This window comes from Odocoileus virginianus, chromosome 22 (assembly GCF_023699985.2).
Source record: "Odocoileus virginianus isolate 20LAN1187 ecotype Illinois chromosome 22, Ovbor_1.2, whole genome shotgun sequence".
Lineage (NCBI taxonomy): Eukaryota > Metazoa > Chordata > Mammalia > Artiodactyla > Cervidae > Odocoileus > Odocoileus virginianus.
In genome coordinates this window covers 15,279,911-15,295,161 of record NC_069695.1, presented here as the reverse complement: position 1 = coordinate 15,295,161, position 15,251 = coordinate 15,279,911, and the positions used below count along the sequence as shown (strand labels likewise).

The window sequence follows — 15,251 nt, the reverse complement described above, 5'->3', positions numbered from 1 at the left end:
CTCTCTTGGGGCCTCCCTGGCAGCTTTGAAGATGGAAAATCACCTTGCCTGTCTTTGGAAGGAAGCTTACTGTCTCCACACAAATTCATAACCACACACACACACACACAAATGCATACCAGACACACATAGTCCTTGTGTTCCGCATGGATCCCGGTGTAGATAGAATGTGTATGCAAAGATGGGTAAATCCAAGAGCAAAACCTGAGATATCTCACCCCGCCTCTGTTCCCCCTTGAGTGGGAAACTTCCTGTCACTGCCAACTCTGTGCTGCCCAAGACCCCACCTGCTGCACTTCTGCAGGGGTTCCCAAAGACAGAGCAGGTACTTTCTAACACAAGAATTCCATGAACTTGAGGACCTTTTCTTTTTAAACATGTTTTATATCCGAGAGCCCACTATGCCCTTACTACACTTCCCCCATGTGGAGTGTATCCTGTGAGTCCCCTTTTACTGCTGGAGGAAACTGAGACCCCAAGACCTGGGGAGCAGAGGCTCCAGACCACCGAGAGCATTAGGGGCCAGATTGGAAGTAGAGTAAGAGGCTTGAGGGAGACAGTGAACAAAGTCCAGGGCCCCGCTGGTGAGAGTCAAAGATAAATCCATGTACAGTTTGGGGTGTTTTGATCACAGCTTGTTAATCCTTCTGTCAGGACGCAGTGAGGTTTTAAAAATAGTCAGGAAGCCTTTTGACAATATTGAAAAATGATAATTTATTCAAGCACTTATTCACATAATGCACACAGGCTTTCAGGTGAGCTCAGGGAATGTAAAACAAAAATAAAAGAAAATCGACCCATGTCCCACCCACCTCCACCCCTTCACTCACACACAGTGGCATCCCGGCCAAAGATTTATTTATCTGCAATTTATAAAAATAAAGGGAGGCGGCGGGGGGGAGAGGCTTTGTACTATGTTGTTTTGTGGCTTGAAAAGGATGCATAGTGGAGACTGGCTTTATGGAAGGTGTGTGTGTGTGTGGGGGGTGTCTGTGTGTGTGTGTGTGTGTGTGGTTTTGGCATGATTTCTGAGTTGATCATATTCTCTCTCTGTTTGTTGAGCCCACAGTTCTAAAGATATTTGACTTAAAATGAACTATTGTTAGATATATTGGGGGTCTGCCCGTAACACTTGAGGCCATGATCCTAGAGAAGCAGCTCCTCTGCTCCCTGCCGATTGCGCTGCGGTGGTTGGTGCAGATGGCTCACTCCCTTGGTTCCATCTGACCTTTCCAGATTATTCCATTTGTGTGTTATTCCCCCGCGGCTGGAATATAAATGTGTATTTTTCACTCCTCAGGATGCATGTTCCTGAGGCCAGGAGGCCCTGGGAATCTTGTGGCCAGAGTTTAGTGCCCAGATCAGTCAGTTCTTCAGTGTTGTTCCTAAATCAAAAAGGCCCGGATGTGTCTCGAGTCAACACCACCCTCTTGGGTGCTTTTCCGGAGAGAAACAGAACATTACCCACACGTTTGGGGCTGTGCACCAATTCATTGGCTTCTGTTATTGTTTTCCCTTCCCTCTTTGGGTTTCAGGTGAAACTGAGCCCCAGGCATCCTGATGTCCAGTCATTCATGGGTGTGTTCCTTCCCAGGAACTGTCACTGACTTTCAGAAGGACCCCTCCCTGGGCTCACTGTCAGTGGGCCTGTCAGCTTTCACATGGTCCACACTTGCATGGAAAAGTTTTTGTCTTTTTTTTCTTGAAACATTTCCTGCTGCAGCCTCTTAAGGAAAATCGTCATGATTCTCTCCCTAATCTTTGCTGCCCCTCTGGTTTGAAGGTGTGGAGAGTGGTGAGTGTAGGAGTCTGACCTCTCCTGTCTCCTGTCTCTCTCCTTTTCTGCATCCAGATAAAGAAGAGGAGGGTCAGGAAGTCACTGTCAGCCTTCTTCCCTGTGATTATTGGTTTGTAAAGGCACCATGTTCATTCCTGGAAATAAACACATTACTTTGAAGGTAGAGCTTGATGCTGAGATTTCACAGCCTGTGCACTAGGGATGAGAGTTCTTCCTGGGTCGGTGAGCTTGGCTTCTGTGCTGGGTGAGCAGGAACTGCCTCACCAGAGGTTACTGGTCTCAGTAAATTTAAAAAACACAGATGGAAAGCCTCCTGAAATTCACACCTATGTCGCCCAGACTCTTCTCTTAATATTTGGTACCCCTCCCAGACACATCTTTCATTTTCCAACACCTTGTTCTTCCTGCCTTTGATGGAATGAACATATTTGAGCCCCCTCTTCTTATCCTTGAATGACTAGAAATGAGGACCCTCATCTACCTTTCCCAGACCATCTCTCTCCATCCTTGATAGGATTAAAAGCAGTAGAAGCTTAGTAGAAGCCCCACAGTCATGTGACTTCTTCATTTTATTTTTACTCTTTTTTTCTTCTAAATTAAGAGCTATAAGTTGTTCACTGTAAAAATTTTGGAATATGTGAAGGTGGTCAAAAAAGTACAATCTTCTAGTTATAAAATAAATAAGTCCTGGGGATGTAACGTACTCCATGGTGACTATAGTTATAAATGAAAGTTACTAAAAGAGTGAGTCTTGAAAGCTCTCATCACAAGAAAAAATCTGTAATTCTGTGTGGTGATGGATGCTAACTGTAAAAATTAACTAAAAAGAAGAGATTTGGAAAATATTTAGAAAATTTTGAAAAATCTCTTTCCACCCCAGAAATACTTATGACGACATTTGGGGGCATAGTCTTACCATAATTATTGTGCAAAAATGTACACATCTATGGGATTTTTTAAAAAGTTGACACTCATATTTTATATGCCTTTTTAACCTTCTTTTTTGTTTGTTTGAATGCTTTTCATGTCACTGGAAAATCTTCTAGCAGCTAGCTATTTTTGTCTACTTGCTAGTACCATCATTTATTCACCACGCCCCTCTTGCTAGACATTCCATTCCTTTTGCAGGCTGAGCTCTCCAGGAGCAATTCAAGGCAAATGCTAGATCCTCTGCGCTCATCTAGGATACAAATAACAGCCACAGCTTCTTGGCATTTAGCTCTTTGTCTCTCTTACAGGCATCTGACAATTGTTTAAATTTTGTAGTGAAGTGTCCATGTCTATGCCCCTGGGCAAATGCACATGCTTACAAGGGCCCTGGTGGGGGTTGTTAGGAAGAAACAACCGTAGCATGGGCCCAAGCTCAGATGCAAGTGTCATCTGTCCCTCTGCCGTGCTGGAAAGCACCCTAGAGAAGACCCATCCCCCACAAGAGAGCATCACTAAAGGACTTGGTTCTCCACCGGCTTCATAAACACCCCACTGTCTCAGAGGAGAGAGGAGGCTTCTGATAGGAATAATTGGATTTTACTTCAAGTATGCCTCAATGACAGGATTTGGAGAGGCAAGTGTAATAGCTGTTTTATAAGGGTAGCTATTTTAAAGAAATTTCTAAAATGGTTATTGCTGTTATGGCCAAGGGGACATTTGCAGTGAAAGGTAAGAAGAGTCACTCAAACACACAAGAGAACATTTTTCAGTTCAGAGAAAACAAGACTTTCAGTTGCTGAGCTGCCATTTCATTCAAAGGTACCCATGGAGATCTTTATGTAGAGCTACGTGCTGCACAGACTCTTCCCCAGAATTTGGCAATTCTGGAATATTCTACCACTATTAGCTTTGTGAACCTGGGGAAGTTGCCTAATGGCTTTAATCCTCATTTTCCTTATCAAGCAAAAAAGCTGTGCAGCTTATCCCACAGATTGTTGTGAGGATCAAATGAGACAATATTGTGAAAGTAATCTAGCATTGTGGCTGCCAGGTACAGCAAATTCAACTTCTCCTTTCGTTAGAGATGTGTGTGCTCAGTCGCTCGGTTGTGTCCAACTCTTTGCAACCACATGGACTGTAGTCCCCCAGGTTCCTCTGTCCATGGGGATTCTCCAGGCAAGAATACTTGAATGGGTTGCCATGCCCTCCCCGAGGCAGAGAAGTTTCAGTTCAGTTCAGTCTCTCAGTCATGTCCGACTCTTTGTGACCCCATGGACTGCAGCATGCCAGGCTTCCCTGTCCATCACCAACTCCTGGAGCCTACTCAAACTCATGTCTATCACATCAGTGATGCCATCCAATCATCTCATCCTCTGTAGTCCCCTTTTCCTTAGGTTAAATTATTTAAGAATTCAGAGGAAGGAGAAATTGTATCTATGTAGAGCAAGCAAAAAAGTCTCCTAGGTACGTGGGCCAAGATAGGTGAGAAGGAAGTGAGGCAGTGAACTTACTCCAGGGCAGGGGAAGCCAGGGCAGGGATGAAGACCAAACCAAGGGTGGAGATTCTTGGGCATGTTCTGGAGACAGAGTGCTTTAATTGCTCTGGTTTACCTGGAATATGGTGAGGATATAGCTGCAAATTAGGTTGGGACCAAATTGCACAAGGTCTCCAAAGTCCAGAAAAATAGGCATACTAGTTTAATAATCCTCCATTTATTATCTAATGTTTATTATCTATTATTCAACTTTAATAACATGTTGTTACAAAAGCCTTGATTTGAAGCATGGGCTGATTTCTGTGGTGTAAATATCCCCCCAGTGAACAATTTTAAGCTGTCAATGGTTTAATAACCTGTTTGCAAAGTCTTTGACAGTCAGTTTTCCCAAGTTGATGTGATCAGTTCCCCACCCACCCCTGGGCCAGCTTCTGGAATTATTACCATTTGCCAGTCTTATTTCAGCTATACTCCCATATACATATGTATTTTTAATTTTAAATCTGGGGGAAGTATTTTTTAAAAACCCCATCATCTTGTTATTTCACTCATAAATAATTCAGTAAGCTTTTCTAACAAATAGGCCTTTAAAAATATTATCACAATGCCATTATGTTATTGTTTTATGTTATTATTGCCTATAAAATATCATTTTTATATAATATTAAAATATTATGTTATTGTTACCTATAAAAGTAACAATAATTCCATAATATTTTCTAATGTCCAGTTCATCTTCAGATTTCTCTGATTATCTTAACAAGGATTTTACAGTTGATTTGTTTGAATCAGAATCCAGATTTTAGATTTTGACATCTGGGGAGAGCGGAGCCACTGAAGGCTTGAGTATAGGGAAGAACCACAACTGTGATGCAAGAAGGTTGTACCATAGTTAGTACACGTGATGAAATGAAGAGGGGATTGAGCCAGTAATAAGCCTGGGCTGTTGGTCCATATGAGACGTAGTAGAGATTGAAGCTTGGCTGGGGTCAGTGGGACATGTTCCTGAGGGAAGAAATGCCGGATAAAGTATAGGGCAGAATCACTGGGCCTGGTAGCTACTGGGCTGACTGGGCAAATAAGGGGACCATAAACCCAAAGGAGGTTGGTTGAGAAGTTACAGTGTTCATTCCTAGGTTAAGTATGATTATCGCCCAATGTTCAAAGGAGGAGGACTTTGTCATCCCTAAACAGACCCTTACTCCATTTTCCTCAGGCCCCACAATTAATTCTACTTACAGACATCAGGGGATATAACCATCTGCAAAATATCTTGGGCTCCATAAGTCCTAACCCAGAATTTTTCAATGCAAGGGCTCCAAACATTTTGTGAGGAGAAGCTAGTTTTTAGGAAGGTGTGACCATGGAGTTTCTGAACAGAAAGAAATTCTAGCTGTGTACATGTACCACTGAAAAAGGCATGGTGACGCAGAGAAGGGACCGTGACAGTAACCTATGACTCAGTCATGGTCTGTGTTTTTGATTGTTTCAAGTGGCCGCTTCTCCACTGGAAAGCAGCAGAGTGGGTTAGAGAGTCAGAGGCTTCTGATGGCTCCTTTCTTTTGAACGTGAAATCCCTGAGTTTCCAGGTTGCTTGTTCTTCAAGGGTGGATAGAGTCCTTCAGAACAGAATCACCATTGTCAGACTCTGCTCCCATGGACACCGGCTGCCTATAGGCTGAGAGTCAACAGTCATAAAGATGGAAAAGGAAGCAAGGGATTTTCCAGAGTACCCAGCCACTGTTGGACTCGGCAGCAGTTGGTGTTGCTACTTGTCCACATGGCCTTTGGCTGAGTGTACATATGCCAAAGACTTAGTAAAAGTGAACTGTATGCCAGAAAGTGTTCTTTGAACTTTACATTTATTCATCAGTTAATCCTTACAAACCTTTGTGAAATCAGTAATAATATTATTTTCATTTCAAAAGTAATCACAGAATTGCTAAGGTCACAAAGCCCATAAGTGTCAGAATTAGGATTTGAACCCAGGTGGTCTGGCACTGACACCTGTATTCTTCACTTCTTAATGCTATGATACCTTGAGTTAGAGTGTATCACCATTGTTAAGATAATTCAAACCCAAACTGATCACTGATAAAATCAGGACAAGCATCCACAGCTTCACTTTCGTATGTCATATTGAGTTCTTTTTATCTCAGCCTATTCAAGGAAAAAGAATTCATCTATCTCAGAGTAAGACAGGGAATTTTTGTGGAGCATTTTGAATCCTTTCGTCTTGGCAAAGCATTTCAGCTGTTCTCAACCCTTCCCTTCCCCAGTTCCCAGATGGAGAGTTAGGGCAGATGTTGTCCCTTCTTCAGAGGAAACCACAGTGAGGCAGAGGTAGGCAGTGGAGTCTCCCACCTAAGACATCCAGCAGTGAGGGAAAGCTTAGGCTTGTTTTGAATTTGCCACATCGTATCTACTTTGCCATTTTGGGAGGAACCAACCTGAAGAAAAACAGGGCATAAGGATGTCCTTCCACCAGTGCTTACACACTCCGCCTTCCACTCAGAATTGAAAAGGCAAGACAGGACACCTAGAGCGGTTCTCCACTTTGACCATAGATGGGATTATTGACAGAGCTTATAAACTACCAGAGCCCAGGTCCAGCCCCACTGAAGTAATCTGGGTATAATCTGGGTGGAGTCCAGAAGTTCCAAGTGTGTTCAGAAGCTCCCCAGAATCTAAATCAGCCTCCTCATTTTCTAGATAAAGTCTGAGTCTTGGAGGAAGTCTTACAGAGGAAAGAAAGTAAAGGGCTGCACATTCAGATGACTTCTACCTTGTGCCAGGAATGTGTAATGTGCTTCACTTGCCTCTGGTATCTAAGCCCACAACAGCCTTTTGTCAGATGGCTTACACTTCCGCTTTCACTGAGGAGGAAACTGGAGTCCACGCAGAGGATATATGGCTAAGCAGGGTTTCTGAAAAGGCTACCCCTGTGCCTACCACCTGCTCTTCAGGTAGTAAAATACACTTGACAGGCCAGCACCAGTCTGCAGTCCATGCCCTGAATCATACTGCATCAAAGAGCAAAGATGCATGGCAAGAGGCAGGGGCAAGCTTGAAGAGAGGCCTTGAGAAAAAGGTGTGAGCTTACTTACAGAGATCAAACTGCCAACATCCATTGGATCATTGAAAAAGCAAGAGAGTGCCAGAGAAACATCTACTTCTGCTTTATTGACTATGCCAAAGCCTTTAACTGTGTGGATCACAACAAACTGTGGAAAATTCTTAAAGAGATGGGAATACCAGACCACCTGACCTGCATCCTGAGAAATCTGTATGCAGGTCAAGAAGCAACAGTTAGAACTGGACATGGAACAACAGACTGGTTCCAAATCTGGAAAGGAGTACATCAAGGCTGTGTATTGTCACCCTGCTTATTTAACTTATATGCAGAGTACATCATAAGAAATGCTGGGCTGGGTGAAGCACACGCTGGAATCAGTTGCTGGGAGAAATATCAATAACCTCAGGTATCCAGATGACACCACCCTTATGGCAGAAATCGAAGAAGAACTAAAGAGCCTCTTGATGAAAGTGAAAGAGGAGAGGGAAAAAGTTGGCTTAAAACTCAACATTCAGAAAACTCAGATCATGGCATCTGGTCCCATCACCTCATGGGAAATAGATGGGGAGACAGTGGAAACAGTGACAGACTTTATTTTTGGGGGCTCCAAAATCACTGCAGATGGTGACTGCAGCCATGAAATTAAAAGATGCTTGCTCCTTGGAAGAAAAGCTCTGACCAACCTAGACAGCAGATTAGAAAGCAGAGATATTACTTTGCCAACAAATGTCCATCTAGTCAAAGCTATGGTTTTTCCAGTAGCCATGTATGGATGTGAGCGTTGGACTATAAAGAAAGCTGAGCACCAACAAATTGATGGTTTTGAACTGTGGTGTTGGGGAAGACTCTTGAGAGTCCCTTGGACAGCAAGGAGATCTAGTCAGTCCCTCCTGAAGGAAATCAGTCCTGAATATTCATTGGAAGGACTGACGTTGAAGCTGAAGCTCTAATACTTTGGCCACCTGATGCGAAGAACTGACTCATTTGAAAAGACCTTGATGCTGGGCAAGATTGAAGATGGGAGGAGAAGGGGATGACAGAGGATGAGATAGTTGGATGGCATTACCAACTCGATGGACATGAGTTTGAGTAAACTCTGGGAGTTAGTGATGTATAGGAAGGCCTGGTGTGCTGCAGTCCATGGGGTTGCAGAGTTGGACATGACTGAGTGACTGAACTGAACTGAACTGAAATGAACTGAATGGGCTTACTAACCAGTACCCTGAGCAAGGAAGACTCAAGGATTCAACTTCAACCTGCTTCTGAAGTTGTAGGATGAGGTGTATCGGCCAACCACATGCATTTTCTCTTGGGGCACTGTTGTAAAGCTGGGTCTTTCTTGGATATCTCTGAGTCCAGAAAGAATATCTAGGTAGCATGCAGAGGCAGTTGTAAACCCAACACCATCACTAGCAAGTTTAAAATACTGGACAGATCTCAACTATTGAGTGGGAATAGCAGGTCCATTGGTCCATGAGAAGAAGGCAAAGAGAAGCAAGAGTCCAGATCCTATCCTTTTGGTAACACTAGGAAATTGCATCTGCAGTTTTGGGGGAATGACAACATGTCCCCCCGCCCAAGCCATATTCATGTACAGTTATTTTTTTAATTAATTAATTAATTTTAATTGGAGGCTAATTACCTTACAATATTGTAGTGATTTTTGCCATACATTGACTTGAAATGTACATTTATTTTGGTAAAATACTGTAAAAATAAATTCTGAGTACAGAAGAATTGATTCTTTTGAACTGTGGTGTTGGAGAAGACTCTTGAGAGTCTCTTGGACACTAAGGAGATCCAACCAGTCCATCCTAAAGGAACTCAGTCCTGAATACTCATTGGAAGGACTGATGCTGAAACTCCAATACTTTGGCCACGTGATGTGAAGAACTGACTCATTTGGAAAGACCCTGATGCTGGAAAAGATTGAAGGTGGGAGGAAAAGGGGACAACAGAGGATAAGATGGTTGGATGGCATCACCGACATGAATTTGAGTAAACTCCAGGAGTTGGTGATGGACAGGGAAGCCTGGTGTGCTACAGTCCACGGGGTTGCAAAGAGACAGACACAACTGAGTGACTGAACTGAACTGATGGGCTCATGTTACTGTATTTGTATTGTGAATAATGTACCCCCTCCAAAAAATGGCTCCAGCTATAAAGGTGTTTTTTTGGCTACTTGTTGGATACCTACATAGAACATGAATCTTTTCCCACAATTTCTAAGACAACCCACTTTATTTTTCTTACCTAACACCAGTATTGTCAAATCTGTGACAGTAGTAGAGCATTTTAAACAAAAACATTTGTTCACATGCATACACACACTTTGTACTAAAACTCAAACTGACATTATTATTTTCTTACATGAGATCAGTCACTTCATACAGGTATATCTTTTTTACACTGCCTGCCTTGATAGTGTTTATAGTAGATTAAAAAAAAAAAAAAAGACAATATTGGCATATAGTCCTGAAGAAAGAAGTCCCCCAGGTGTTTCCAGAGTGTCTGGCATTTCAGTGGAATATTCTGAAGTCTTAATAAGTTCTAAATCTCTTTAGACTTTGTGAATATTTTATTTGTCCCAAGATATTTTGAACACCTGAAGGCCAAGTGCAGGTGGGTCCAACCTAAAACAGACCTAATAATCAGAAGTTCACATTTGGGAAAATTGCTGGTTGGCAGGTGGGTGTTGGGAAGAGAGGGGCTTCCTCATATGCAGAAAAATTTTTTCTACATTTGTCAAAGGAGTCAATGTAAGTTATCCCCACAAAATATTAAAATATGATTTAGCCTCAGAATCTGATTTTGATCAAGTTTTTAGCCTCAAAATATGATTTTGATCAAATCTGATTTGATAAAAAAATCAAATTTTCAGAATAGAAGTATAAAAAAAATGAGGCCAATCAGTGATGATTAACTTTGAATATCATTCTCTTTTCTTTCAACAATAATTTTCATCTGAAAGAAAAACAAAAACAAACCAAAATGCTTAGCAGCAAGGGTGTAGAGTTGGATGAATTCTATGATCCCTTGAGACACAAAACATTTAATTACACTGGCTTCTTCTGCTGACTTCATGTTTCTAGTTTTCTATTTTTGTTTTTCTCTTCAATTCTTTTGGTAAAGTGGCTTCAATTTGAGCTTCTTAAAAATCATCTGGTAATTCTGATCATTTGAGGTATGAGGTCATTAATTTTTTGATCTATCTCAATTATCTGTGTTTATTAGTGGATTGAATTACAGATTTCTCTGTTTAAATTTTAATGTGATATGTAACTTTATTCTATACATTTTTAGGGCCAGGAATGACTCATGGAGAAAATGCAAATTCAGAGACCACCTTTAGGACTTGAAAGGAGATGTTTTCTTCAAAATCTGTTTAGCAGGATAGTTCTAAACCTTCCTCATGAGGCAGAAGCCCAACTTCTTAGATAAGCAAACTCACTTAAGTTCTTTCCAATCCTACTGCCTGGCTCACATTTCAACCCTTTTGTTGTTCTACCTGTCCACCCAACCTCTTTCTGACCATCTTGTACCAGACAAAAGGGGTCAACTGAGAGGTATCAAGACACCCCCCTAGGAGAGGGGCCTCTCTAGTGGAACAGCTTGCAGACCTCAAGAGGCATCTTCCAGCCATCTATCTCCTTGTGTTTCGAGGCTGCATCAAATCTGCAGACAGCCACTGTTTTCTTATATGTCCCTGATAATGACCACACCCTCCCTCTTCTCCACATCTGCAAATGATCTTCCTTTTGCTTCACCCACTTTCCTAAAAGTGTGTTTATCAGAGCTTCTAGTAGACCCATGTTGCCAACAGGTTGTCCTAAGGGATTGATTCTGTCCAATGATTCATGGGACAGAAAAACTTTTAAGTGATGTTGTTGTAGTCTTTATTACTATAAATAGTAAACCTGATGCGTATTTAGAAATATGGCCTGAATCTCTCTCACCCTTCTGTATCCAGTAACTAGCAGGGAGAATATTTTACATTACCTTATCATTTAGTAGTTAGACTTGCAGGTCTGCCCTCTATTAGCTGTGTGGCCCCTGTTTTTATTTGGCTTAGATTCTGTTTTAATGAAAGAAGGATACCTGTTCTGTGGGATTTTGAGGTGGATTGAATAGATAGGCCAAAAAACAGTGGTATCTGCTAAGCACTCCACACAGCACACACACCATGTGTGCTGTTGTTTTATTATTCTTAAAAGTTACATATTGAAATTGAACCTGGACCACTGAAACTGACTTTAGAGCACAAATTGCAGCCTCCCAAGACAATATTACTAGAATTTGGGATTACTGTTCAGTTGCTAAGTTGAGTCTGACTCTTTGCAACTCCATGAACTGCAGCATGCCAAGCTTCCCTGTCCTTCACTATCTCCCTGAGTTTGCTCAAACTCATGACCATTGAGTCAGTGATGCATCCAACCATCTCATCTTCTGTCACCCCCTTCTCCTCTTGCCCTCAATGTTTCCCAGCATCAGGGTCTTTTCCAGTGGTTCAGCTCTTTGCATCAGGCAGCCAAAGTATTGGGGCTTCAGCTTTAGCACCAGTCCTTCCAATGGATATTCAGGGTTGATTTCCTTCAGGGTTGACTGGTTGGATCTCCTTGCTGTCCAAGGGACTCTCAAGAGTTTTCTCCAGCACCACAGTTCTTTGGGATTACCAAAGAAGAAAACAACATTAAAAACAAAAAAAATCTAGATCTTGCCTGGTATTTTCTCTAGTTTATGGCACTTGCCAATCAAAGTGAGCAGTGGCGGACAGCCTTGCCCTGTGAGAATGACCCTACAAGAGAAAGGAGGACAGGATGATGGGATGGATAAAAGACAGATAGGAACTATTCGACAGGGACATGGGAATACCCAGAAAGAAGTGTGTTCATTGCTTTCTTCCTTCCATTACCACCTGTGGCACTTTCCCATGGACAAAGACTAGCTAGAAAGTGCTCAAAATGATTTTAAAGAAATGTATCAAGAGCTTTTTCAACCACCAGAGCATTGCCTCATCTGAACCAACTCCCTTGGGTCCAGTGATCCTCGGCATAGTTCTGGACATCTACTTCAGCTCCAACCCTGTAAAAGAATCACAGGCATGATGATTTATTGCCCCCCAAAATCAGTGAGAAATTGTACCAAAGGTATTTGAGTGAGGGCTGTTCAGAGAGGCTGTGTTAGGTCTTGGGGACTTCAGGGGGATTTTATATGATGACTTTCATATCTATGAATTCAGTTGTTTCTGTATTAAAAATGAGATTAAGGCTGATTCAAGGAACATGTGGGTTCTGGATTCCTTGGGCCATCAGATGGAAGTGGCATCTGCAGAAGGGAGCCCTCCTGGCTGCAGGACTCTTGTCTCCAGTAAGCAGTTCATTGTCAACATGCTGACAGGGCAAGTAGCTTGCTGATGGGAATGTGAGGTCTGTGCCCAGACGCTAGCCTTGTCTGTACTGTGAGAAAACACAGCTGGCTAAATTTGGCTTTCTTACCCTTCATCTGGTTAGGAACAGAAATGCCAAAGTGGAGAATGGAGCTTCAGATGACCGTTGTGTAAAGAAAAAAAGAATCTGTGCTTCTACAAAAAGTAGATGTTCAATGAATATTTGTAGAACCCATTCTAGGGATGCATGTCTATCAGCAGTAAAAACAGATCCCCCACACAAAAGTGCATGTACCCAAATTCTGATATTTCTTTAGTGCTTCTGGCCTTGTGGTTATAATAAAGATGTCTTCTATTACTTATCTTATTTTTGGAGCTAATGAGTTCTGTGAGCCTTTTTTAGAACAACCAAATCTTTGGAGGTTTGCGAGTCTTTCACCATTATTTTGTGGTGTAGCAAGAGCATTCGAATACCTCTGGAATTGGGACTGGAAATACACAGCTTTGAATTAAATCAGTTTTGATTTACCCATTTCCAATCTATTGCATTATTGGCATCCTGTGAAAGGTGACTAAGGCATGGGGTCATGAGAGAAGTGGAGAGAGTGTTGAAAAAAGAACTGTCTGTGAAATCTCAGCCTGCAGGCGTCTGGAGAGACAGCGCGTTTCATTCTTGATAAACTCCAGCAGAAAAGAGCAATCAGCTCAACGAGAGCTGGACAAATTAAATGGCTGAGTATTATTTCAAAGGGGAGCTCGGGCAGCATCAGAAATTCCCCATCAGCTGTAATAACGCCAATTACTTTGCCAATTGCAGATCCCATCATGATGTGTTTCGTGCAATCAGGCATAGGACTCTTACAGGGGACTGATGGGTTTTGTTTACTCTGAATGTGCGTTTGTAGAGAATCTTTTGCACCCAAAAGCTTAGAGCTCTGAGCATCTTCTTCTTGGTCCAGACTTATCCACAGCTGAGGGAGATTATCTATGTGATGGAGGCGGGAGCCGCCTGGGCAGGCTGGACCCAATGCCCCTATCACTGGCAAACGCCTGGGATTTAAATACAAAGAGCACAGCTGGGTGTGGCAGTTCTTGTGAATGTGGCGATCTCTAGAAAAATCTCTCTGTAGATTACCCAACTAGTAAATAAATACATATTTCTGATTATGAGCAAAGCTTCTTGGCACATCGGTGTGTTGGATAGATCACCTTAAACAGTAATAACAAACAGAAGCTCTGGGAGGAGAGACCGCGCCAAGAGTTCATTAAGCCTTAAATGCTGACAAATGAGGGTGCAGGGCTTTTATTGTCTCCCTTTGAGAATCATTTGGTTGGATGTCAAACAGATCAATTCAAATTTGGGAAGAGATGGTAAGAGAGGAAGATATCCCTCCTCCTCCCAACATTTTTAGCAGGGGAAATAAAACTTGGAGAGTCTACAGGAACATTCATTTTCTGTTTACATTTGGCTCCGTATAAATTAATGGGTGTGTGGCTCCAGCTACTTTGAGAAGTGAGCTGTGATTCTCCATTTACACTCCCAATTGAGGAAGGCGCTAATCATGGGCATTTACTGAGTGCTTCGGCCTGACTGACAGCTGGAGTGGAAGCCGTATCTGTGGCTGTTGGGGGTGCAGGCGAAGAGCTAAAGGCTGATTTGATTCCACTTGTGCTGAGCTGTCATCTGAGGCCAGAGCCTGGAGGAGAATGTGAAGCCGATTCTCTCCCCTCTGCTTTGTGACAAGCTACCAATATGTCATTGTATTGTTTTAACCTGCCTCTTCCTTCTTCATGCCTAGGATACAGGCCCCTTTGCCTAGGGAAGAAAGGATTCTCCTGAATTCAAAGGCAGCTGCCACTGCCTCCAAGTAAGTGGCTCATCTACTCCCCAGGTCCTCCTTCTCCCAGCCTAGCTGCTGCCCAGGGCCCCCTGGCCCACAAGACCAGCATCGGGCAGGTTCTGCTATTGATGGGAAGCAGCAGAGAATCAGGTGGGGGACAGAGGACAGGTCCATAGGATATCACTTAGTCTGGCAGGGCTCATGCCTTACAGATCATTCGTTCCAGAAGTGTGTGTCTGTGCACACACACACGTAAGCATGTTCATGTGTTTGTTTCCCCTAAAAGAGGTACCTCAGCTAGTGTATTTGGTTTGACACCAGCTTTTCGGCAGGTGGCAGCTGTTCAGATAACGTTCCTGGCTCTCAGATAAGAGACAGAACTTGTCTCCTGCAAATCCCTGGGGACAGAAATAACCCTTAGAAATCATGAGATAGCATATGAAGCAGTAAGTGGAGATGAGGCCATCAAATCATGCCATGTGTACTCAGCATCAGCAGCTCCACAACCAATGGCAAAGGGAGCTGCCAGTCCTGCCTCCTCGGCGTCATGAATTGGAAAGTAGTCAGGGATCTCCTTGTTTGTGGGGCGAGTCATTTGTTCACTTGTGGACTCAGAGAGCAACCCTGACTTGGCGATACAGTCTCCACTATGAGCAGGGTGTATCAAGATGCATTCATCAAAGTCAGTCTCAGTGGGGTGTGATCCTGTGTCTGACCCCTTGAG

General features: G+C 42.8%; 1 protein-coding gene across 3 annotated transcripts in view; it reads left to right on the top strand.

The window, feature by feature from the left end:
* The window catches only part of SETBP1 (SET binding protein 1), a 398,052-nt gene that overhangs the window by 202,126 nt on the left and 180,675 nt on the right, over positions 1 to 15,251 (top strand). The window lies entirely within an intron of this gene.